Source organism: Paramormyrops kingsleyae, chromosome 18, assembly GCF_048594095.1.
Source record: "Paramormyrops kingsleyae isolate MSU_618 chromosome 18, PKINGS_0.4, whole genome shotgun sequence".
Lineage (NCBI taxonomy): Eukaryota > Metazoa > Chordata > Actinopteri > Osteoglossiformes > Mormyridae > Paramormyrops > Paramormyrops kingsleyae.
Window position 1 is genome coordinate 27,937,941 of NC_132814.1, and position 26,826 is coordinate 27,964,766.

Here is a 26,826-nt window from a genome sequence, read left to right on the forward strand (position 1 = left end):
TCAGCATAAGGAGAGGCTTCAGTTCCAAAGGTTGATTAGAGTGATTTGCGGAACCAGACGATGAGCAATGCAGTTTAAAAATTTTAAGCTTGCATACTGTGATGCAAGTAAATTGGCTTCTTTGGAATTATATCGTCTATTTTCAAGCCATTGTTAGTAGTAACAAATTTTGATAATGATGAAATCTAATGTAATAATTGCTGCAGCATTTTCAATTTGCTGGCAGAAGGATTCTGACTTCATGAATACGGGCCCCTGTGATTGCTGAATTGGGCATGAAGCCTTTAGGTTTTCACATACATACTCAGGAAGTTCCTTCGGGTGGGAAAATTGTCCTAATTATTGACAAATAATAAACTAAAACTGTACAAACTAAACACAGTATTTATTTTATTGCCTATGGAATATACTTCATAGCCTTTATTAATTCCCACTACCTCCACCCACTCACACAATCATTCTCCATCCATGTCCATTATTATCGGGGGGGGGGGGGTTCCTGGTTTCCTGTTTACCTGTTACATGGTTCATGACACGATACTTTTCCCGATGTTGCTGAAATAAATGAAGGGTTAAAGCACGTCGGTTAATAAAAATGATGTTTCGTGGGAAAAAGGTGTAAGATGATACAAAATAAGGTACCTCAAAGGAGACGGACGGAGAGTGACGCTTCCGCAGAATTATCATTGTCAGAGCAACTGGTGTGAGGTCAGGGAGAAGATCTCAGCTGCTAGCTGTTGCATTTAAAGTGGACTGAGATGGTGTCAGCTTCCATGTTGTCACTCTCAGTCTGGTTTCTCACACAGGATAGAAGTAACGAGATGGCATGAGGCTTATTTTGAATACTGGAATATATTCATGATTGAAAAGACAGACAGATAAAATGTATATAAGCTGTAGGAAACTTGCCAAAAAATCGCAGGTATTCTGAAAATTGCATAGATAGAGAAACATGATATGCAGATATAGAAATTGGAAATATGTCAAATAAACATTTAGAACACAGCATGTATATCTCAGATACTTCCATTTATCTTTTTATTTTATAACAATATTATAAATTGCAGTCAGAAGTGTAGTGAATTCTGAGTTGTGACAGTTCTGTTATGCCAGTTTAATGAGGTTATCACTATCCATCCATTTTCAAGAAGTACTTCTGCAGAGCAGAGATGGGCCTGGCCAGTCACACGGGAAGGCACGCCGTCACGTCACGTTTCAGGCGAGCAGGCAGACAGACGAGTCGAGCCGTAAATACAGACAAGCGGGGTTTATTAAGAGGGAAACGAGGAACACGGCACACAACATCAACGACTGATCTGGGGAAACAGACTTGAACGCAGACTGAAATATTAAAGACAAGCAGAACATAACAATGGGGAATTAACACGAGGTAAAGAGGGCACACAGGAGGATCGGACGAGCAGGTCATGACACAGGGTACAGTGACAGGGACGACAGTCTGTCAAAAGGTGCACAGTCACACAGGAATGCAGGGTACAGTGACAGGGACACCAGTCTGTCAAAAGGTGCACAGTCACACTGGAAGGCAGGGTACAGTGACAGGGACGACAGTCTGTCAAAAGGTGCACAGTCACACAGGAAAGCAGGGTGCAGTGACAGGGACACCCGTCTGTCAAAAGGTGCACAGTCACCCAGGAAGGCAGGGTGCAGTGACAGGGACACCCGTCTGTCAAAAGGTGCACAGTCACCCAGGAAGGCAGGGTACAGTGACAGGGACGACAGTCTGTCAAAAGGTGCACAGTCACACTGGAAGGCAGGGTACAGTGACAGGGACGACAGTCTGTCAAAAGGTGTACAGTCACACTGGAAGGCAGGGTACAGTGACAGGGACGACAGTCTGTCAAAAGGTGCACAGTCACACTGGAAGGCAGGGTACAGTGACAGGGACACCCGTCTGTCAAAAGGTGCACAGTCACCCAGGAAGGCAGGGTACAGTGACAGGGACACCAGTCTGTCAAAAGGTGCACAGTCACACAGGAAAGCAGGGTGCAGTGACAGGGACACCCGTCTGTCAAAAGGTGCACAGTCACACTGGAAGGCAGGGTACAGTGACAGGGACACCAGTCTGTCAAAAGGTGCACAGTCACACTGGAAGGCAGGGTACAGTGACAGGGATGCCAGTCTGTCAAAAGGTGCACAGTTACACGCAATGTACAGATGCATGACTGGACTGTGGGAGGAAACTCAAGTACTCGAATAAAAAAATGTTATTACAAGAATAAATAAATGTAAAAAGTATATATTCAGTCTCAGAAGTGTCATGTTTGGATTGCCAAATGTGAAAAATTAAAAATAATTGTGACTGAGACCTTTTAAAAGTGTAAAAACATCACATTCTACAGAGGTGAGATGTAATTAACAGCAAAACTAGTCCCCAAAGAATGACCTCGACTGTTTTTATACCAGCAAAACATGACACCTGGCTCTTGAATTTGTTCAGAATAAATCCCGATGAAGTTAGGCACATAATTTTGCTGGTACGTGGTTGTTGCACTGTTTTTCTTTTTCTTTTTATTTTATTATTATTATTTTTTTTTTACCTTCAGCAAGATTATATAAAATCATTCTTCTCCTGCAGTTCTGTAACTGCGACAGTTACTATTTCAAAATCAAATGTATTTTGTCCAGGTGGTAAGACTCATGCTCAATGTCTGGTAAAGCTGAAGTAGGACATCCATCGTCCAACAGGTCTTTCAATCACAGAAATTGAAGAATTGCTTTGCTACCATGCTGGCTTGTGAGTTATGTCTCTGTCAGCAATAAGGAAGCAATCCTAAAGCAAGCAGGCTCCTGGGACATGCTATCTCTGTCAAACACAAATCAGAGTGGACCTTTTCTCAAACTAAAAGGCAGAGAGATGAATATTTACAAATGGCTGGCAGCCAGATGGTCCCAGCCAACCCCAAACTCCCAGGGCACCCCCGCAGGACCCCTGGGCGACTCCATAATATGCCTTTTCCAAGTCCACAAAACACATGTAGACTTTTTCGGCAAACTCTCATGAACTCTCCAATATTTTTCCGAGGGTAATGAAGTTTTCCAGTATTCTGTGACCAGGAAGGAAGCTGCATCCAAGGTTCGACCAACAGGCGGAGCCTCCTCTCCAGTACCCCAGCATAGATCTTCCCAGGGAGGCTGAGGAGTGAGATCCCCCTGCAGCCACATCCTCCGGTCCCCTTTCTTAACGATGGGGGCCACCACCTCAGTCTGCACTGTACCTGACCTCCATCAGGGTTCCCCCTGGAGTTTGATTTCAATTCTTCACTTTTCTTTGTATTTTTGCTTCTACTAATCAAATTCTTCACTTTTTTTCAGCATCCGTTTTTTTTAGTCACTCTCTCGCCGCTTCTTAATAAATTAATCATTAAACTCACTGAATATACATCTCTTCTGACAATCACACTGTGATTGGTCAACTAACAGCATGGGCGAGTCACGAGTCTACTTGATAAGGTTGGGAGAATCGTGAATACTGTGTAAAAAATTGCGTGCTGGCGTGCTGAAAACATGATGTATATTACGCATTTCGGAAATAATGTTCTAATTACTATATATGTAAGGTAAGCTAATACTTTCCCGGTGTTTCATAGTATCTTTGAGAGGGACATTCTACAACGCTTAATGTGGTTTAATGTACCAAAATAGCGACCAATAATAACCAAATTTCGCGCACACACACATCTGGTCATAAAGACTTTCACCTGACAAAAAATCAAAACCGAAATACAAGGAATATGGACTTTATTTTACGTTAAGCGTTTTCCCCTCTATTGACGCCCATTATAAGGAAAAGGCTTAATGTAACTTAAAGTACCAAGACAGCCACCAAAAATCACTATATTTCTCACACATATATCTGGTCATAAACACTTTCACCTGACAAAAAATCTAAACCGAAATACAAGGAATATGGACTTTATTTTACATTAAGCCTTTTCCTTATAATGGGCGTCAATGACCATTTATGGCCAGATGTGTGTGTAATAATAATAATAATAATAATAGATTTAATTTATAATGCACTTTACATTTTACAAAGAAGATCTCAAAGTGTGCGAAATTTGGTGATTATTGGTCGCTATTTTGGTACATTAAACCACAATAAGCGTTTTCACATTAAGCGTTTTAGAATGTCCCCACACCGATTGATAACATTTGCTACTTTTAGAACGGCCCATGCTCATTTGACATGGATGATCGACGATCGTGTGTCCGGGGCGCCGGGCCAGTTTTGATTAGGCCCTATGGGTGCTACGGGTGAAAATTGGGAAAAAATGAAATTCGACTTTTCAAAAATTCAAAATTCGTCATTTGAAAATTGAATTCGCCAGAGTGACGATTTGATGCCGTTTTTCTTTGTCACCATGGGTTCCGTTTTCGTCAATGACGAGAGTGACGAGCGGCAGCGGGAACCCTGCTCCATGCAGTGTTGAAGAGGTGTGTTAACCAAGACAGCCTAACAACATCTAATACTTTCTCTAACTAAGGGCAAATGTCATCCCTGAATCCTTACCAGCGAGGAGGTTCTTATCAACCTCAGTGACCTCAGCCCTGGTGATGGCGAGTCACCCTCCTCCTGGGAAGGCAGGAGGTCTTCAAATGCGATGCCAATGTTCTGTTCAATGTATGTATTTTTGTCTGTCTTCTCTGTGATGTTGCAAGTGGAGCTCGTGGTGCAAGAAACATTTCAGATTTGTCTGGCAATAAAGTGACATCATCTTCCTCAACAAACACCATCCTCCCCGCAAACCAAGATGAAATTGTACCCCTCCCCCCTCACTTAACAAAAATAAACCAAGAGAATTTAAAGCGCACACAATACAAATTCACCACTTAAAAATGTAAATCTCATGCATGTAATGTACATGTTTTTGCATGTAATGCAGATCAAACACACAAAAAGGATATCTCAGGATATCTGAAACACTTTCATTTTCTCAAGCGCAGAATTGGATAGTGTCGGCCACGGAGAATATTGTGTGATTGGTTGTTATGTAAGGAGGGACAGTGCGTGTAGCTGGCCAATGAGCATCACTGCTTCGCTGAAGTGCAATGCGGAAGCAGAAGGAAACAATGAAGACAGACACAGAAATTTGTCGATAATGACTGGACAGCAGTCGGCTTCCATAAGAACACATTATTCGTACTGGGTGCACTGGGATATTCGGCTCACCCCTAATGTGCACTTTTGTCTAAAGCAAAGAACAAGTGAGGTAGATAATTACAGACACACAACTGGAAACATACCAACTAGTATGTTTATAAAATGACGTAAATACATAAAGCCAGAGGAGCCTGCAGTCTTCGTGCTCAGAAGTTACATAGCCTTGATATCATGGTCATTGACAGTACTGTACATTTTTAGAGCAAAAGCTCAAATATAGCTCATTCGAAAATGAAATAATTACACTGTTCCACACTTAATGTGCAAGTTGGAAGTGACACAAACTTCTCCAGGATTTCTTTTTTTGCATAATTTAGCATTAAAAGCAATTCTAATAGCTTCTGAAATAATTTGTCCCATCGGTAATGGTAAGGAATAAATTTAATGGTCTTAATGTCTTTTGGAAAGTCTGTAATGTTGGAGGCTTATTGCGTCATTGAACAGTGCAGTAAATCACAGACTAAATAGCCTCAAGACATATGGTAAAAACCATGGAATTGCTGCATTTCATTTCTGAAGATTAGACAGATCGAATCAAATCAAATCCAGACTGTTCTCAGTGGCTTTCTATTAACGATAAAGTGTGTATAATAATAGTTTGTACAGGTGTTCTAGCAGAAATTAATTTAAAGTTCCAATATACAGAAGTTTTCAAAGTAATGGTGCAAAAAGTGGATTGGTTAACAGAAGCACATTTTGTTTTCAACAAACCTGAGCATATATTTTTCTCCTTTGGTTTGTCATACTGTCATAGAAAGATGAGAAACCAGAAAACATCAGCTTCACCTGTTTCAAATGGGGGGGGGGGGGAGAGCATACTTCTACATTTGAAGGAAACACTTTTTTTTAGAAAACACAGTAGTTGATTTTATTTAGTGATAAAGACATAGGAGAAGTGCAATTGAAGACTGCAGTGTGATGCTCTGCCCACGCCTGCTGTGACGGGTAAATGCACCTCCAAGTGCTACTTCCTGCTTTCCGGCAAAAACTACCATACTCTAACAGAGAACGGCATCTGCTTACCAGAAAATGATAATATTTATATTTTAAACAGCGTTAACAGTCAAGCAATCAAGGATAGTTTAACATTTGTAAAACTATGAGAAACTGAATAAAGCATCTAAAGAAATCTAAATGCCATATTAAAAATATTTTCATGCATAATCTATGACAAAATTACAGATACAGGCACATTTCTGCATATTTACATTTTAGTTATTTAGCAGATTTATTTTATTCAAAGCAACATGCATTTTTTTTTTTTGAGAAACAGGGTCAGCCACTTCCTGGGGGGCTTAGGGGCTTAGGGGCCAACCGGAGAAGTCACAAAACGGGGATTCATTTAAGTGTTTTAAAGTTTAATATGCAAACTATCATTGCAGGTTGCAGTGATGGCATATGCCCTGCGTCCACCAGGGGGCACATTCTATGGCTAATTTTGAGACCAGGTAGCTTTCTGGTATATCATTTGACTACAGGAAGCACCCAGAGGAAAATGCATGTGACAGGGGAAGAACATGCAAATTCAACACTCGCAGAGCTGTGGAGGCAGGATTCAAGCTTCCAAATCTGGAGGTGTCAGGTAACAGAGTCCCCCCCCCGAGCTCTTCATACACACATACAGTATATCTGGAATGGCGGGCTGTCGGAACAATAGCTCTATATTCCTGTATAACAGCCCTGTTACCTGCTCCCCCCATATAATCTGTAATCCTTGCAAACTCACCAACCTGTACAGTTTATAGAAGTACTGAATGGAGCAACTGGAAAAAATGTGTGACATGTAACTCTGAAACCACATTTCATTCATTTATTGCACATTCCACTTACTTTCCAAATTGCAGAATCTTTCCCTGTGAATTATGTGGTTACCTGCATTTCTTTGTGCATGACTTAATGTCCATCTCTTAAAATGTTAGTTATATTATTCATGTTTTTTATACAACAGGGAAAACAACTATTGAACACGTCAACATTTTTCTCAGTAAATATATTTCTAAAGGATCTATTGACATGAAATTTACACCAGATGTTGGTAACAACCCAAGTAATCCAAACATACAAAGAAATCAAAACAAATAAGTACATAGATTAAGTTATGTGTAATACAGTGAAATGACACAGGGAATAGGTATTGAACACACGAAGAACAGGAGGTCCAAAAAGGCAGGGAAAGCCAAGAAACCAGCTGAAATCTGTCAGTATTTAGAAAGAAATCCTGCCCCCTATCAGTGCAAATTAATATCAGCTGGCTTAGTCCTAACTGATGGCTTATAAAAAGTTTTCTTATTACCAAGGTGTCACACGAGAAGCATCTCATGATGCGTAAAAGCAAAGAGCTCACTCAAGACCTTCACAACCTGATTGCTGTAAACCATACCGATGGCATCGGTTACAGACGTATTTCTAAACTTCTGAATGCTCCAGTGAGCACTCTTGTGGTTATAATCCGGAAGTGGAAAGAACATCAATTCATTAACCGGCCATGACCAGGTGCTCCTCGCAAGATTTCTGACAGAGTCGTCAAAAGAATAATCAAAAGAGCCAAGGACGACTCGCGGAGAGCTTCAGAAAGACCTGGAATTAGCAGGTGCAGTTGTTTCAAAGAAAACAATAAGTAATGCACTCAGCCACCATGGCCTCTATGCACACTCACCGTGCAAGACTCCACTGCTGAAGAAAAAGCATATTGAAGCTTGTTTAAAGTTTGCTTCACAACATCTGGACAAACCAATGAAATACTGTGAGAATATAGTCCGGTCAGATGAGACAAAATTAAACTCTGTGTATGTTATAGCACACACCATGTTTGGAGGAGAAATGTCACTGCACATCACCCCAAAAACACCATCCCAACAGTGAAGTTTGGGGGTGGGAACATCATGGTGTGGGGCTGTTTTTCAGCATATGGTGCTGACAGACTCCATATAATTGAAGGAAGGATGAATGAAGAAATGTATCGAGACATTCAGGGTCCCGAAGATGAAACAAGGCTGGACATTTCAGCAAGGTAATGATCCCGAACACACTGCCAAGGAAGCTCTCAATCGGTTTCAGAGAAAGAAAACAAAGCTGCTTGAATGGCCCAGTCAATCTCAAGACTTGAATCCAATTGAAAATCAGTGGAAAGAACCAAAGATCAGAGTTCAAAGGACAGGCTCCCGGAGCCATCAAGATATGTAGACAGTTTGCATGAGACTAGCTTCTCCATACAGGAGGCGTCTTGAAGCTGCCATTACCAACAAAGGCTTTTCTACTAAGTATTAAATAAATTTCAGTAAGCGTGTTCAATAGTTGTTTCCTGTGTCATTTCATTTTATTACACATAACTTAATTTATGCACGTATCTGTGGATTACTTGGGTTGTTACCGACATCTGGTGTAAATTTCATATCAATAGCCCCATTAGAAATATATTTACTGAGAGAAATGTTGACGCGTTCAATACTTATTTTCCCCGCTGTATATCTAAATATTTATATTCCATTTATTTCTCGTGCACTATGACCAACATGTCTGAAACTTGTACCAGATACACTAACGGTGTAGAACGAGCCCTGGACGGGTCACAGGCAAGGTTTTCTCTCTTTTTTTGTGGTGATGTATTAAATCATATGCACAAATTAGCGTTCAGTTGAAGATCTAAATTGAGCTCTCATAATCCTAAAATGTGCACACAATTTATTTTTTGTGCTCTCAATTTGCTGTTTTTTGTGCTCTCAATTTGCTGTTTCAAGCTCTCAAATAAATTTTGAGTTTAACTAAATTTAATGGTTTGGTTTTTTGTATTCTTGCCTAAACAAAACATGACTGTAAAGCCAGATGCTGGAGTGAAGTGCACAAATACTGTGGGTTTTACGGTAGCACATTTCTTCACTAAAATCTTTGCAAATATGTCTCCCAGTCCATTTTGCTCTTATTCTGTTTGATTTGGCACTTGGCCAGAAAAAAGCTTGAACTAATTCTATGGCAGAAATGAGGTGGTATGGTGATCAAACTTAATACACAGATGCATACTATATCTGCTATGCTTCATATGCATCTATCTCTGAACCCATATCTTCACAATGTCTTCCATTCCAAATTTATTCACATTTTCCTCTATCATTTTTAACAGAAATAAACTATGCTTTGTGTTCATTTAGGTACCATTTGCATAGTTACACGTCAGGTAGATTTTTTTTAAAGAATTTGTGTTTTATTTGAATGAGTAGGTTACACTGCTTTACACTGCTTTACCACTTTCCTGTACCTTACTTTACACTGCTTTACCACTTTCCTGTACCTTACTTTACACTTCTTTACACTGCTTTATCACCTTCCTGTACCTTACTTTACACTGCTTTACACTGCTTTATCACCTTCCTGTACCTTACTTTACACTTCTTTACACTGCTTTATCACCTTCCTGTACCTTACTTTACACTGCTTTACCACCTTCCTGTACCTTACTTTACACTTCTTTACACTGCTTTACCACCTTCCTGTACCTTACTTTACACTGCTTTCCCACCTTCCTGTACCTTACTTTACACTTCTTTACACTGCTTTATCACCTTCCTGTACCTTACTTTACACTGCTTTACCACTTTCCTGTACCTTACTTTACACTGCTTTACCACTTTCCTGTACCTTACTTTACACTTCTTTACACTGCTTTATCACCTTCCTGTACCTTACTTTACACTGCTTTATCACCTTCCTGTACCTTACTTTACACTGCTTTACACTGCTTTACCACCTTCCTGTACCTTACTTTACACGACAGACACACTACAAAACCTGAAACATCATTGTGGCACGAAAGCACATGTATAGTTTCCTTAGTTTTCAATGTTATTGTATCCCCTAAATGCCAGCTCCTGACAACCCAAGAATGAAATCGCATAGAATGGTGCCATAGTTTGCATATTTTACCAGTATTTTAAATTGTTCTCTGGTGTTTACTGGAAAGTATGTGAACTTGGTTTGTTCGAAAAAGGCTCAGAAGTGGTTTTCAGGCCCATTAACAAACCTATAATTTGGTCCTAGAATGAAACAGGCCGTTTTTCCTCACAAAACACAACTCAGCAAGTTTAGGCTACGTTAGTTAGCTTCCATTCACGCAGACACCCAATCTACCGGATTTCTGAGGATTTGCAGGCGTAGGGTAGAACATGACCTTGCTTTTAGCAAATTTTGCTGAGTTTAATTATGTATTATTATTTTTAAATGAAAAAAAAAAAAACAACCATTGAAATTGTGCCTTAATCTTCACTGAGGGGAAGGAGTAGGGGGTGATGTAATATCTGCTCCCAGCATGTCTTCGGCTTTGTAAAAACGCACGGTGGGTTTGCCCTCATGTTTGTAGTCTGACATCCCCTCTGCTCCCCTTGTAAAGACATCTGTGTAGCAAGGCTTGTTCCTGCTTATTGATTTGTTTCTATACAGTATGGTGTGCCCATGCTTACCTGTAGCTCGCCAGCTGCCCTTTCACACTCCCTTTACCTGCTAAAGGTAAAAGGACGACACCTGGTGGTTCTGCATTGATTACCTTCAAGCTGAGTGCAGTGACCAAGGTTGGCACGCATAGATAATGCCCTGGGTACTGTAGCTGGCTCATGTGGTTCAGCTGGAGCACTGCAGGAGCCACTGGCAGGTGGAGCTGTCCCCGGAGGCCTGGGAGAAGACGGCCTTCACTCTGCCTGTGGCAGTTCCGGTTCACCCCTTTGGGCTCTGCGACGCCCCCGCAACTTTTTGAGAGGGTCGTGGAGCAGATGCTTGAGGGCATCCCAGAAAGCCGATGCATCACGTACTTGGATGATCTGCTCGTCCACCTTCAGCGGCAAACCTGCCACATCCGGTCTGACTGTACGCTGGTGTGAATGTCTGCAGCTACTCCTCAGGCTGTTGTTTTAATGCTCAAAAGACTTTAATAGTATGATTTTCTGCAATTCATCTCATCCGTATTACATTTTTATCTGGCTTTTTTCCGTGTTTTATTTGATTTTTCTTTGACTCAGCATTTTTCCTCATAACCCATTGCGGATTAACCCCAACCCTTGATGCTGCTTTTGCCCTGAACTGGCTGGGCTTCCTGATGAGTCAGTCTCCACTCCACTTACAAGATACTCAATCAGTTCCATTGCATATGTGATGTTATCCTGAGCTCTGTTGCTCCTCTAAAGTCCAGGAGACCTAAATGTAATGCCCAGCTGTGGTTACATGTCAACACTTCACAGTTAGGCAGGAGTACAGAAGAGCTGAACGCAAGTGGTAAGATAAATTAAGAAATATCTTCCCCAGGGGCGCTGCTAGAGATTTTGGGCCCCATGAAATCATATCATATTGGGCCCCCCAGTCCAGACCAATCCTAGTTATTTTTAGGCCCCCTGTAACTTGAGGGCCATTGTAATCGTGCTAAATTTCCCGCCACTTACGGCGCCCCTGCTCTTACCAAGTACTAAGGGACCATCTGGAAACTTACCAGCATTCATTAAAAGCAGCTAGTCACTTATTTTCCAGATATCATTACAAACAATTTTCTTAGGCCTGAAGTACTTTTCAGTACTACCAATGCATACAGTATACAGCACAGTATCACCTTCACTGCCTCTGATCAGGAGGCCGCATCTGGTATTACTTGTAAAAAGTTAATTTCTATATAATTGATACTGATGAAAAGTAAAATTTCACCTCTTGTTTATGACTGGCATTCTTTCTCAACCATTGAGAGCCTTTTTTGTCCAATAAAATGAATGGAAAATGAAGTCCACTAGCTTCCCTTACAGTGGCCTAACCAGTTGTCTATTTAAAGAGGAATTACCCATTGTTGGCCTGGTGATCTTGAACATAATTATTCACTGCCTTGCACATGGTTCATTGTAGGTTGACCCTACAATCCTACATTATAGACCCATCTCCAAGTTGCATTTCAGTCCACGTTTATGGAAAAGGTTGTGTTCTCAGTTGTCTTCTTATCTCAGTCAGCATAAAACCATGGAGAGATATCAGTCAGGGTTTAGATGTATTCATAGCAAGAGGTCTGGACTACTTAAAGGATCAAATGAGCTATTGTTGCTTGTTGACTCGGGTTCCTGTGCTGTTTTGATTTTGTTGGATCTTAGCGAGGCTTTCGACACTCGACCATGATATTCTCGTAGATCAACTCTAAGGTGGCATGAGAATTCCAGGCACGGCCATAGGCTGCTTCACCTTCTGTCTTAAGGATCAGAAGTTTACTCATCGACAACACCAGTTACACATGGTCTTCCAGAAGGATCATAGGCCCTCTTTTGTTTTCTTTTTTCCAAAACCACAACATCGCTTATCACCTCCATGCGGATGACATGCAGCATTACTGCCCACTGAAACCTAACGACTGCCCCTCTTTCATGGCTCTGATTAACTGCCTTGACAATGTCAAAGAGCGTATGAGGAATATTTCCTCCAGGTAAACGATGACACAATGGAATCCATTGCTTTTGGCCCCTCTGCCACTGTTGACATTACTAAAGAGCTAGACCCCTCTCCACTAATATACCTTGCTGTCATTTTTGATTCTTTTTTAAAATTTGACAATCAAATTAGTGCCGTTGTCATGGGTATCCTATTTCAGCTTAGAACTCAAGCCTCTTCTTTCATTTAAAGATTTGGAGAGAGTCATTCATGCCTTAATTTCCTCCCACTTGGACTATTGCAATTCCTTCATTACGCATTCCCCAAACTTTCCTGTCCTGCCTCCAGCTTATGCTGCAGGACTTCTCAATAATACCAAGAGGGACCACATTCCTCTATATTGGCCTCGCTGCACTGGCTTCCCATTAAACTTAGGATTGTTTTAAAGGTGTTACTATGTGTTTTTTTGGCCCTACATGGTCTGGCACCTCCATACTTTTTGGATCTCCACTCTAATTCCACTCCTCTGTCAGTTAGATCCTCAGTAAATTGCTTCTGTTGATCCCACAGACCCAACTAAAAACCAAAGGTGATCATGCCTTTTCTGCAGGTGACCCCGGACTGTGGAATTGCTTGCCGTTCCAGATTCTCCTGTCATTGCCACTGTTAAATCACAGCTTAAAACTCATTTCCACTCTTTAAGCTTTTGGGTCTGTTTGATGTTTCATTTATTCATTAATTTGTTTATTTCTTATGTCATTTGTTCTAAATTTCTATTGTTGTATGATTCTTTTTCTCATTACTTAATCGTCACTTAATTTTTAAATGGTTTTTATTTTTCATTTTATTATACATAATTCCTTTTGAATTGCATCTTACAACTTGTTTATTTTATTAATCAGAAGTTCCGTCTGTAAAAAACGTGTAGCACTTTGGATTGACTATTGTTATTTTTAAATGTACTATATAAATAAGTCTGACTTGACTTGAGACCATCTGGCAGGCAAACCTGCGATTAAACCTGACTAACTGCAGCCTCCTGTGGAGGACGGTCAAGTTCCTGGGCCGTGTCATCGGCAAGGGGGCGTCACAGCGGAGCCGGACAAGGTGAAGGTGCCGGAGGCCTGGCCAGGACCCCAGACGTCTGTGGGGCTGCCAAGCTCCTGTGCCGGGACGCCTCCTGCTGCACGGCCTTGGAACCGAAGCTGCCCTCGCCAATAATGGGGGACTACTGTGTTATAGTACTGAAAAATATTTCATTTCAGTTTAAATGTGACTGACTCTTAATGGGTCACTACCAAGTCAGATTTTCATCACAGGCCTTTGATGTCCACAGGCAGAGACACACGCCCATTATTTTTGCATTTCAAGCCCTTTCGCTATGTCTGCTAAATCTTGTCAATATCTATGAAAAGAGGACATCTCTGCTGTAATGAGATATTAGTTCAGCGTTCTGAGCTGATTGCACACTGCTTGGTTTTCTAGAATATTTTACATGCAAATTTTAATTAATATTAGAATGTTTGCACATGCACTACATGTTTAACAGCTGATGCTCACTTAGTCATTGGTAGTGAATGGACACTGCAATTATTAATAAAGATGTATAGAAATACATCATCTGAAAGTGAAGTGGTGTGCATTGTCCCCCATCGGCCATTGCTTAAACCACTCTTTGCTGGACATGTTTATCTCACTTAGTTTTGTAGTTATTAGTCCATTTATTCTAGGGAAGTGTAATTAATCAATTAATTAACTGATATTCAAGAATCTGTCAAATTTGCCACTTTATGTATTTGTGATGCTGGAGAATGGCACATTGAATGTCTTAATCTAAGTCAATTGTTCCTCTGTTTTGAGTTAAGTTTCTTGGTAGGAGGATGACTTATAATTGAAGTGCCCATGCCTTGATTGTTGCATTGTAAAGTTTGATTTATTATTCACACAGAAATCGTTAAACCATTTTTTAATACAAACTTGAATGAACAGTGCCTGAAGTCACTGCAGCGTAAATGTATGGGTATTGATTCTGGTAAAGCATTACTTCTGCTTACACTTCGGTCTTAAACTAGGTATGAAGCAGCATTAAAAAAGGTCTTAAAAAATCTTCACATCAAGGTTTCTGCAGACACCCTGTCGACCACCTAGGGCACCCGCAGTAAAAGTGTGTCAAGAAAATGTGCTTACGTTTGTGTTTCACAAAGCCTGGGTGGATGCTTATTTATATGGAGTTAAATCAGGGCCAATAGTCTTGTATTTGGAAAAACAAATTGAAAGTGAAAGCTCAAGTTTTCATGTTGAACTTAAACAACAATGTATCCAATAATTTGAAAGTTTTTTGGTTTAAATATAATTTTGATTCTGTTTTGGAGTTTTCTTAAATGTTTTATTTAAAAATTTTTTCTTCCAGACATATTTTGATCAGTGTGTTGTTAGGTCTTTGACAGATATACACAACACATATGCTGAATGTGTGTATAGTTCGGAAGCAAAAATATCATTCGGAGCCTGGAATATATCATTTTGTTTGCAGTGTGTCATTCTGCAAGAGATATGACATCTTTTGTTCTTTTTTGTGAGAGATTTGAGAACATTAGCTTTTTTTTCAAAAATGTGTATAAGTAATTGTAAAAAAAAGTGTAATTCAATGCTGTGTAACCTACTGTGGCAGCATGGCTATAAATTACTGTTTTGGGTGGGAAAGACAGACTATTACGTTTACAATATGTGATTTGTTCAATGTTTTTCTCCAAAAGAAATAAATTTAGCAAGGAAATGTCAAGAAAAAATTGCTTCTTTATGAAAAGATACAGTATGCAGGTGAAGGCCCGGTGCAAATCTGCAGAAATATGTGACAATAATTAATGTATACAGTGAAAATTTGCAAAGGATACTTTAAAATTTTGGGCTAAATCCAGGCACATGGGTTCCAAACAGTTGCTGAGCAGCACCAAAGCTCATTTGGAGAGTAGAAACCTTTCAACAAGAGGAGTCACATAAATGGTATTTCCTACATACTTTCATGGACTGGCTGTCAAACTGTGGAACGTGTATCACCAGTGAAAAGATACCTTCAAGAACAAAAAAGCAAGCCCAAAAAATATTACATTTCATTGCTTTGTGCTTGAAGCATGTGCATTAATTAAAGGATAGATATCAGAATAAATTATATGAATTAAGCCGTTTGTTAATGTTTTTTTTTATGAAATGAAATGTCAGAAAAATAAACTACTAGGCTAGAAAATTACAAATAAAGATTTGAGACTCTCTGGTGAGCAGCTGGACAAGCGACTTGGCTGAAGGTATGGAGGCACAGCTGGCTTTTGGAGGGGGGCTCCCCAGGGTCACTGAGAAGTAACCGCATGCCGGGCTGTGAATTACACCATGGCAGGGGGTGTGAATTAAGACAGAATGCTAATGCTGCTGTGTACAGATGTTCTCATGCTTGACTGGCGGCCATTTTGCCAACATCTCCCCATGCAGAAGTGCACGATGCATGCAATTCATGTTTAATGCGCTGCTCAACAGATCGGCTACATGAGGGCAAAATGTAGCACATGCTCTCTACGCCTATCACATTCTGATTAAATTAGACAATGACAAGGGTTGTCATGGAACATGTCATTTGGGTGTTGACAGAGTCACCACCAATAAATGAAAAAAGAGCTAATATACCTTTTATTGGGTATTTTTGAATCAAAGTTTCTTTAAACATTAAAGTTTTAACAAAACTGTATATACTGTATATATTGTTCTTTGGTCATTGCTCACCAAGTGATCTATGTACAAACATCATAATGACTAACATGGTTTGGATGTGAGTTTATGTGGGATTAGTTTATATGGGATTACTGATTGCACAAATCTAATGAATAAAGGAACAGAATGCCAGCTATTTTCTCAGAACTAAGTTGAAACTCACAGAAGTATTTGGTATACACCAATCTTTACTTCAAAATTGAAAACAGGACGAAAAATTTTGCTTGTGATTTATGACTAAATGTAATCTTTTAAATAAACAAATGAAAGTGTAATGGAAAAAAAAACTAAGGTGATGTAACACAGCCTTTGTAGTTGGACAGTGTTTATAGCACTGAATGATATTTCTACACTCCTGAGCTGGTAGGCTGGCCGACTCTTCACAAGAAAACAGCTACAGTTTAAGTGCCTTCTCTCATTGTGGAGTTTCTGCTTCTTCCTCGGATGTTTAATGGTATTCAGATCAGGATTGTGAGCATGCCACTTCAAAATGGTCTAATCTTTTCTTCTTATGTCTTCTTCAGTACTTTTTGAGGCATGTTTTGTTCATTATCCTAGGAAAACTTTGCTTTCTTTTCTGTGAACATGGAGTTGGTGTGATTTACCAAAAACCTCTATTTTTTTCCATCCAAAGGACATTATCCCAGCAGGCCTGGGGCTTTTATCATGAAGCCCATTTTTATCCAGATACCAATGGATGGTGTGATTTGAAACTTTTGCACCTTCGGCTTGAAGGTCAGCTTGGATCCGTTTTGCTTAGTTTTCATTCGAACAGTGTTTGTGTCAGTTTTCCTTTTGCGGTCACAGTCTCATGAGCTTTACAGATCATAAAATTAGTAAAGGAGTTCAGAGGAACATCAAGTTATTTGGCAATGGTCTTGTAGCCTTCAGAATAACCATGCTTGTCTGCCCCCTTCTAGCTTTTCTCTATTCAACCTGGGTGAGTAAGTGATTACATGATTATAGATGCCTATAATACTAATTAAAAGAAAATAGTCTGCTTGAAGTATCGCTACAACAAAATTATTTCTTAAAGGGTATCAATAATATTGTCTGTGACCTTTCAAAATGTTGTTGTAGAAGACATTCCACACAGAATTGAATCTGTTTCACATAATTTCCATTTGTCCAACAAAAAAAAACTGCTGAAACAACCAATAAATTTGCCAATGGTGTAACTTTGGCTGGAACATTGGGGGGGTTGAGGTCTCCACCCATTATGGGGGAAACATGATTATTGGGTGGGTTGTATTAGCTGGTTTTGATTTATTGGGGAGGCAACCCCCCTATCCTCCCCTGTAATTTACACCCATGGTCCTGACACAGACAGAGAACGTGCTACTCATCGGCTGTGGAGAGTTTTCTGTGTGAGGTGTGTTTGAAGAAACTGTCGCAGTACTGAATGTACTTCACAAGTGCTTTCGCAAGACTTCAGCCCATCTGGAAGTCTGAACAGTACAGCCTGAGAATAGAGGTCAGACAATAGCAGTATCAAACCTGGTCTTCTGTATGGCTCTAAATGCTGGCGCGTTGTGAAGGTGGACATGAACAATGCATCTCTCAAGCAGATCTGTCGCATCTTTTGGCCAGAGAAGATCTGTAATGAAGACCTTTCCAAGAAAACGAAGAGCCAGAGTGTGCTGGTGGAGATCCAGCACCGACGCTTAATATGGCTTGACCATAGATTCAGTCAGAATGGACTAGAACCGTATACCAAAGGTTGGTCTGAGAAGTGCAGGGAAGCAGAAAACAAGGCTGGCCTAAAATAACCAAGAGTTGAAGGAGATGGAGCTAATTGGGTGAAGCAGAACATGTAGCAAAGACAGGACCAGATGGAAGCAAATCGTCGATGCTCTCTACACCTATCAGCACGAAGAGGACTACTGTGCTGAATTTACCTTAGAACAGAGAAGAGCTCTGTGAGATCTTTTGTAAGGAATGAGAGTGGGCAATTTAAATGTCAACACAAACTATTCATAATATTGAATAAAGTGGGGAGTGGGGGGTGTGACTCAGTGTTTGCATGGACAGATTGCCAGGCTGCTGCTGTCTTTTCTCTTTGAGCAGATTAAATGACAGCATCTAAACCTGCTTAGACTCTTGTATACGTCTCAGTTGTTATGTGCACCTACTGTAACAGGCAGTCAGAATGTGCTTTTCATCACATAAGTCAAGTGACCTCTGTAAAAGGCATCTAGCTCATGCTTACCTAACAGCTTCTGTGGTATGTTAATCTGCCATGTAAAAACATTGTTTTCTTTTGTATATGAAAGTGAAACCTCACCTTTCTTTTCTCATCAGAAGTGGGTGCTGCCTCTAATGATATTCTGTTCAGCTTGGACCGGCACTTAGTTTTTCAACAAGTATTTCTCCATATTGTCATACTGTAAGTCACTTTTCCAAATGTTATCACACACTTAGCAAAACAGTGATCTGTGTGAACTGAACTGTGGATCATTCTTCCTAGCTGACGTGAAATGCATTCAGGGGTCGTTTATCCTGCCATGCGCTTATGTCTGGGGTTTACAGACTTTGGGCAGAGAAACAACAAAATGCGGGCATGTCACGTGTAAATCACCCTTACGCACATTCTGCCACTGACTTAAGTGCATTTTTCACTACGTGCTCTGCAGGGCTGCACTAAGTCCTGCGCCTCTGCATGGCCAAATGCAATATTAGAAAGGCAAATGTGTAACAAAACCAAACTTACTCTACATTTGTTATACATCTAGAAGTAAAAGTTATAGTCATTGAATTATGTAAGAATTATATAATGCAATAGTGTATAGAAATATACACTCACCTAAAGGATTATTAGGAACACCATACTAATACGGTGTTTGACCCCCTTTCGCCTTCAGAACTGCCATAATTCTACGTGGCATTGATTCAACAAGGTGCTGAAAGCATTCTTTAGAAATGTTGGCCCATATTGATAGGGTAGCATCTTGCAGTTGATGGAGATTTGTGGGATGCATATCCAGGGCACGAAGCTCCCGTTCCACCACATCCCAAAGATGCTCTATTGGGTTGAGATCTGGTGACTGTGGGGGCCATTTTAGTACAGTGAACTCATTGTCATGTTCAAGAAACCAATTTGAAATGATTCGAGCTTTGTGACATGGTGCATTATCCTGCTGGAAGTAGCCATCAGAGGATGGGTACATGGTGGTCATAAAGGGATGGACATGGTCAGAAACAATGCTGCAGGTAGGCCGTGGCATTTAAACGATGCCCAATTGGCACTAAGGGGCCTAAAGTGTGCCAAGAAAACATCCCCCACACCATTACACCACCACCACCAGCCTGCACAGTGGTAACAAGGCATGATGGATCCATGTTCTCATTCTGTTTACGCCAAATTCTGACTCTACCATTTGAATGTCAAAACAGAAATCGAGACTCATCAGACCAGGCAACATTTTTCCAGTTTTTCCCTTTGCACACCATTCTTTGTAAACCCTAGAAATGGTTGTGCGTGAAAATCCCAGTAACTGAGCAGATTGTGAAATACTCAGACTGGCCCGTCTGGCACCAACAACCATGCCACGCTCAAAATTGCTTAAATCACCTTTCTTTCCCATTCTGACATTCAGTTTGGAGTTCAGGAGATTGTCTTGACCAGGACCACACCCCTAAATTCATTGAAGCAACTGCCATGTGATTGGTTGATTAGATAATTGCATTAATGAGAAATTGAACAGGTGTTCCTAATAATCCTTTAGGTGAGTGTATGAGTATATACAATTGTATTACGAATAGGCAAGATTCAAGTGACATTTGCCTTGTCAACATGCCTTGTAATAAAATTAATTTGATCTTATGGCTAACAGAATAATGGTACGACCATCAGGCCCCTGAGCAAGGCCATTAACCCTTTCAGCCCTATCCATTTTTCAGTGTTTTTATATCCTTTTGAGTTTAGGCTTCTTGCATGGTATGTACATGATGTAGCCACATGTGCTTTCTGAGTTTGTTTTCAGGATATTCTAGGCTACTCAGATATGTCGTAATTTGACATGTAAATACTGACACAGTCTTGTTATCCTTGTTATAAGGAAAAACTACTTGTGCCTATTGAAATTTCTCAATTTTTAGTCTCATCCAATATAAAAATTTGCAGGCACTACAAATATAATGTTATAAATGTTGAGATTAGAGTCTCTGACGTGGGGATGCAGGGATTTCATTGAGGATCTTCCTATGGCTTAGTATTGTGAAGGAATGCATGGTTAGTGAAAGGTGTAAATTAATATCTTTGATTTTGCATCTTTCACTTGTTGAAGTTATCTGATAGACAGCAATGCATGCTTTAATATTTTATTTTTTTATTTATTACTTTATTGTAACTGAGATAGAAAAGCATTGTTGTCACGCCCCGCTCCGTCCGCTCCTAATGTGTGCCACGCCCACCTCATTACCTCCTGTTTCTCCCTGATTGTTCTCACCTGTGGCTCGTTACCCGTAGCTTGTCTGTTGTATTTAGTCCTCGTCTGAGTCAGTCTTCCCCAGACTTGTCATTAATGTTACTCGTCGTTCTTCCCCGTCCTGTGGATTCTCCCTTAATAAACCCCATTTGCCCTACTTCCTGGCTCCGTATCCCTGCTTCCCGGATCGCCTTCTGCCCGACCGTGACAATTGTTTAGTTTATGATCCACTGAAGTGAATAAATATTGAAACAAACATACAAAAACAAACAACAATTCACACCAAATCCTAATATAAGCTCAAAATAGGAGTAACACATATTTTTTTGTTTATATTTACTGTTCTACTGATAGTTGGTAGGTCATGGATCAAGCGAATATGCACTTTGTATTCCGGGGTGTGTTTTCATAGAAAATATTTAAAATATTTGCCACACATGATTACTCTGGAATACTTTAGCGCACAACATTGCAACTTGGACAACTGAATCGGGTAAGTTCAATAGATTCCAAAGATATGCGATTCTTGTCTGTGCGTTATACCTATCCAAAGTTATGAGCCTTCCTCATTTAGTTACTGTGCCTGTTGAATAGATTCTATTCCTGTGACGTAAGAGCCTGCAGATTCAGCTCATTCACCACAGAAGTTACCCTTCTGATTGATAAAGTGTTTGGAAAATGGAAACAAAAATGAAGAATATATTGATTTGGAATCCTCAAAGTCTTCAGATATGGGTGTAGCTTTAGCACAAAATCTCTTTATTACAGATTGTTCAAGACTTTGATAGCAGTCATCCATCAGAGAGAATGAGAGATTTATTCTGTGATACAACAGCAGGAAGTATGAAATATTTCATTTACACAGTGAGGTGGTGGCCTACTGTACAAATGTTGTGAGGATTGTAAGATAAGAATGTTTGCTGCACATGCACAGGAGACTCACAGGATGTGTTCACTTCTCCAAAGACACAATCACCTTATTATTTCTGTCAAAAAAAAAAATCCATATCCCCAGGATTACAGGCAGTCATGCAGACATTATGGTCACCAGCAAAATGACCATTAGGCATTAGAGGGGAGTGACATGTCGGATTCTTTCACTTGGATGGGTAGGCAGAGATGGAGTGTGAGTTTTAGGCTGCTAATTCCATGCTTTCCTCTCCTACAACATTGAGCATGATTTGCATCCCTTGCGTTTTGGTACATTTTACAGGAACACCAAGAATAGCTGTGAGTTAGATGGTGATTTTAAATGATGGAAATGGCAGCACCGTACTTAAAGCTGTCACTAATAATGCACTATAGATATCGTTATAATGCATTATAATGGTCAGTATAAGCATTAAGTATGCTTTGTATTGCATAATGAAGGTATCTATATTGCATTATAGATTACAGCTTCAATGGAGCTTATGAAGTATTATAATCAACACTATAATGCCGTATGACTGTTAATATAAGATACTTTAATGCTTTATTAATTCTTAGACTGACCATAATAATGCATTATGAAGGTTTCTATAGTGCATTATAGATGAGAGCTTCATAAAGCATTGAAAATGCATAGTAAACATGAATATAATGTGTTATGCCTTTTGCTAAATATTTTAGCCACGTTTAAAATGCCTTATGAATACATTATAATGCATGGCCTTTTAGGGCATAATGAAATGATATACTCAGTCTGTGAAGGAGTCCTTTGGTTGGATCAGAGCCACCATGGGTCCTCCATGCCAGATTTTATTCTTGCGTTTTCTACCAAATTACCGACTGGTGAATGGTATGTACCCTTTATAGAACAGGTTGAAAACAACCAGAAAGATGAGTACAAACATTTGTCGGTAGAGATGACATCATTGGGGCGCTCTAAACGTACTTTCTATGAAGCCGACACAGTCAAATGTTTTCATGAGGTCTGGCATTTTTCCAAAATCAGCAGTAAATTGTTCAAAAATCACATTAAATCCTTTCTAATGGTGAAAGAGGAAGCTTCAGGCTACTCCCATGTAAGTGATGAGATCGAGCGCCGCTAATTTCTTGAGTGGCTTCCCGCAAGCTGGAAGGATGACAGTGAATTCCCCTAGCAACGTTAATTGAGACTGATGACTTGATGGACGTATCCTCTGAAGACCAGCTGGTGGGAGAAGCTTTTACGTGGTTCAGACATTACCATTACATCTTTGTGATCTACTTGGAGCAAAACATATTTCATTTAGGAAAATACAATGGGACTAAAACATTTATTGCTATGTTAGTTTTTGTTCAAGAATGAGAGACAAGAGACACTGGATAGGTTAAAGTTTTATCTTTCTTTCCACAAAAAGTGTTTTTTCAAGTCCTACTCGAAGTTTATACATTTCATGTCTGAGTATTTATTCTTTGAGGAGGCTGTTGCACAGAACACTTGACTGGAGTCAGCTAAAATGATAAAGAAAAAAAAATGTTTAGAAGTTTACAGGATATTGATTAATCTTGCCAGGAATCCACATTCATCTAAATGAACCTTGAGTCACAGAAATACAAGTGTAGAGTTTAAATATAAATTGCCATTTACCCCAGCATCTTGATCAGTAATGAAAATTAAAGTGTTGATTTCCACATTAATATTTTGATCCACTGAAATTTGTGACATTTAGTACCAATGGATTAGTTCAGACTTTTTGTAGAGATACAGCAAGAGAGAGAGAGTGAGATCCATCGCTATTCGTTAAAATAGAATACATAAAATGTCTTCTGTAGTATTGTGTTTTGTAGTAGCGAACAAACATCTGAGGGCTGTGCAGTGCTGTGGTTGCAGGTTTGTTGCAAATACAAGAGTCTTTGCAATTGGATGAAAATTCATCTCAATGTACAAATTCTGCCAGCTCTGGTTTCCTGTTTATCAGCTTGTACTGCAGCATGTTGTACAATAAAGTGACCACATCACCAAAACTTTAGGCTCTTTTAACCCCCTTGGGACGAGTGAATGTGACGGATAACAATTTTTCTCTCATTACAGTACACAGCATAGAACATATTGTTCATATTATGTATCACAGTACCATAAACATATAGAAAGCCAGATACATGGCAGCTGGGTATGAATGAGAAATCCCAGGCCCAGGTCTTAAGCCGCTGATCCAATGCTCAGCCCAGTGCCCAGGCCAGGGCAAGGTTACTGATCATAGTGTAATTCTCAGGCTGCCTGCATAAACCCTTCAGAGAAACTGTCCAATAGGCCCATAATACCCCTATTTTCATGCCCTTTAAATCATTCCGCACCCATCACTAAAGTGTTCTATGTAATTCTCACTCATGCAAAGTTAAATCTACTGACTATATCAGGGTTACTCAAGTGGCAGATCAAATCAGACTTTCATGTGGCCTCTGTGATTCCCCCCCTCCCAAATCTTTAACATTCAGGACCCCCCCGTACCCCCACCGTCCTGTAGAGATGCACCAGCTGGCTACTCCTGTCATTATCGCCAGTGACCACCAACAGTCTCATTTTAATGCTGGTATTAGACGGCCTGTCGTATGCCTTTGTGAGGCTTTCTAAAATATCAACATACTGCTTTTTTGACTATGAAGTATTTGTACATCCTCTCCTTCAGCATGCAGTTAAATCTTTTTATGACAAAAGCTTTAAATTCATTGCCTGTGATAACATGGGTAATTTCATTTATTTATTTGTTTGTTTAAAAGGTTTGAAAAAAATCTATTAAAATGTAGTCAAAGATGTTGGAATTCCTCATGTGTTTTAACAGAAGCACACAGGTATTTTTGGGTAGGAAAAGATTATTATAACAGACAGTTAAACTTGTATTTAGCTACAAAAATCATCTTGTCATTGATGCTTTGGTGTCAGTACCAACACTTTGTTCCAATGGAAACATTTCTCTAGCGATTTTGTAAAAAGGACATAAGGGTGTTAGCATCCTGCACAGATAATCATTCTCTAACCTTGTCCTTGTCTCGGTCATTTTTTCTACATTCTTGCTAAACAGCTCTTTGTAACTTGCGTGACCCTGACCTGTGTGTCAAGCAGCGACCTACACAAATACACAGACACGGACATCATGCATTAGTCTTTGTGAGGACAGCTACATTCCCACAAGGTCCTGGGTGTAATGTATCAGCAAGCTGGGGTTTACAGCAGAACTCAAGCAGCATCATCGGGCAAAACTGAAGGTCTATAAGAAATGTAAGAGTTGAGATAATAACCTCTTCAAGCTGGAGAAGAGAATCAGAGCAGCCAAGCAAAGGTGCTCTGAAAAAAATGAAAAGCCAGTTCACAGCTGATGACCCATCTTCCATATGGAAAGGCATGCAGGTCATCACGAGCCGCAAAAGAAGACCACCTGCTCCAAGGACTCTACTGTACATGTGGGAGGTGTAATGCTGCCCCCCTCCCCATCTCCCCCTAGGTCTGCAGATGATGCATTCATGTGTCATCACTACATCCTGCAGCATCTCCACCCCCAGCATCTTACGCAGGTATCCTGTCCATCGATTTCAGTTCTGCATTCAGCGTGACACCATCATACAAAGATCTCAGCTTACTGTTCCTCAGAGCCACTTCTGCATATCGCTATAGACAACAAATGTTGTTTCAAATATCATTTAGCATATGCTAAGGTAGCAACAGTTGATTGTAATTGTATAAGGTGGAGATATCTCCTTTGGTAGTAAATATGATTTTTAAAGCAGGGTGAAAGAGTATTCCTCCTCTTAAAAAATTCAGTGTACATTGTTTTTCAGGTGGTACATTCTTTATGCTGCCAATAAGATATTTAATCTCAGGGCTAATATTTGCCTGTACCTTTCAGGGGCAAATGAGCATTAGAAGAGAAATTGACGTCCATCGTCCAAGATCAGCCCAACAACTTTATTAAAATACATCTACATTTTCACCAGGCAACTATGTGTTCAATAACTGTTACTTTAAAGAAACATGAAATAAAATAAGTACATTTTCACATTTTCATCATACACACTGTGGTCTGTAACCATCTTTAGAATTATTTTTCACAAAGGATGTTTATGATGTTTCAGCAAAGTGATATGTCCTGCTATTTAACATGCCATTTACAAGTGAAACCATCTCATAGGGAATGAATCCCAAATCAGTATTGAGCCATCAAAATCCTTTCTGGTCAACCAATAAGAGTGTTTGGGCGAACATAATGAAATATGACACCTCAAAATGAATCATATTCATCTGGATCTTTAACGCTGGATATAATGGATGATTTGTTCACAGCAGGTTAATTATGACATTTATCTATTGCATAGGCTGTAATGCTCTAAACTCTTAATTATTTCAATTATTCCAATTCAATTATTTCCAGGTTAGGTAATTTACTATGTAAATGTTATTTATCTTTGATAAATAAATAAAAGATAAAGTATAATGAAACCCAGAGGGTCAGTTTTAACCCCCCCCCCCCCCCCCCAGAACCACGGTGTTGGTAACAGGCCATCATCAGTGCGACACACATCTACGGTGAAGCACTAGCAAAAAGACCACAAGCCATAAAACCATGCAATCTTCATTATTATCGGTGTAGGCGAGTGAGATATTTTAATGCCTATTTTTATCCTTATTATTAGATTTGTACTACATCTGTTTAAATGCCAAACATGCTGTCACTCAAAAAATCAGTTAATATACACAGACAAAATTTGTATCCGCATAATGATATGCCTGTCCATCTGAAACGAAACGTTAGTCCTGGTTGCTACTACTCCCAAGTGGTCATATAGTTATGAAGGAATAAAAATGACATATTAATACTATTTCAATGAAAAGGGGATTTTGCCATTTATACGGTGACCGTATTTCTTCAGCAGTAGTGCAGAAACCAACTGACCATGACAACTGACTGATTCCTAGTCATTCTGTTCATGAGTCATTGTAGCCCTCAGTTTAATACATATTAAAATACAAACCCAGACTGTTTGTGTTTATTGGTACCTATTCACTCATCTGTTCTTTTTTCATATCAGCTAATCCCACCCAGGACTGTGCTAAGCCCTGAATTTAACCAGGAAGCACAGGGCACCAGGCATCTTAGAGACATGCTGAGTGTCTGATCA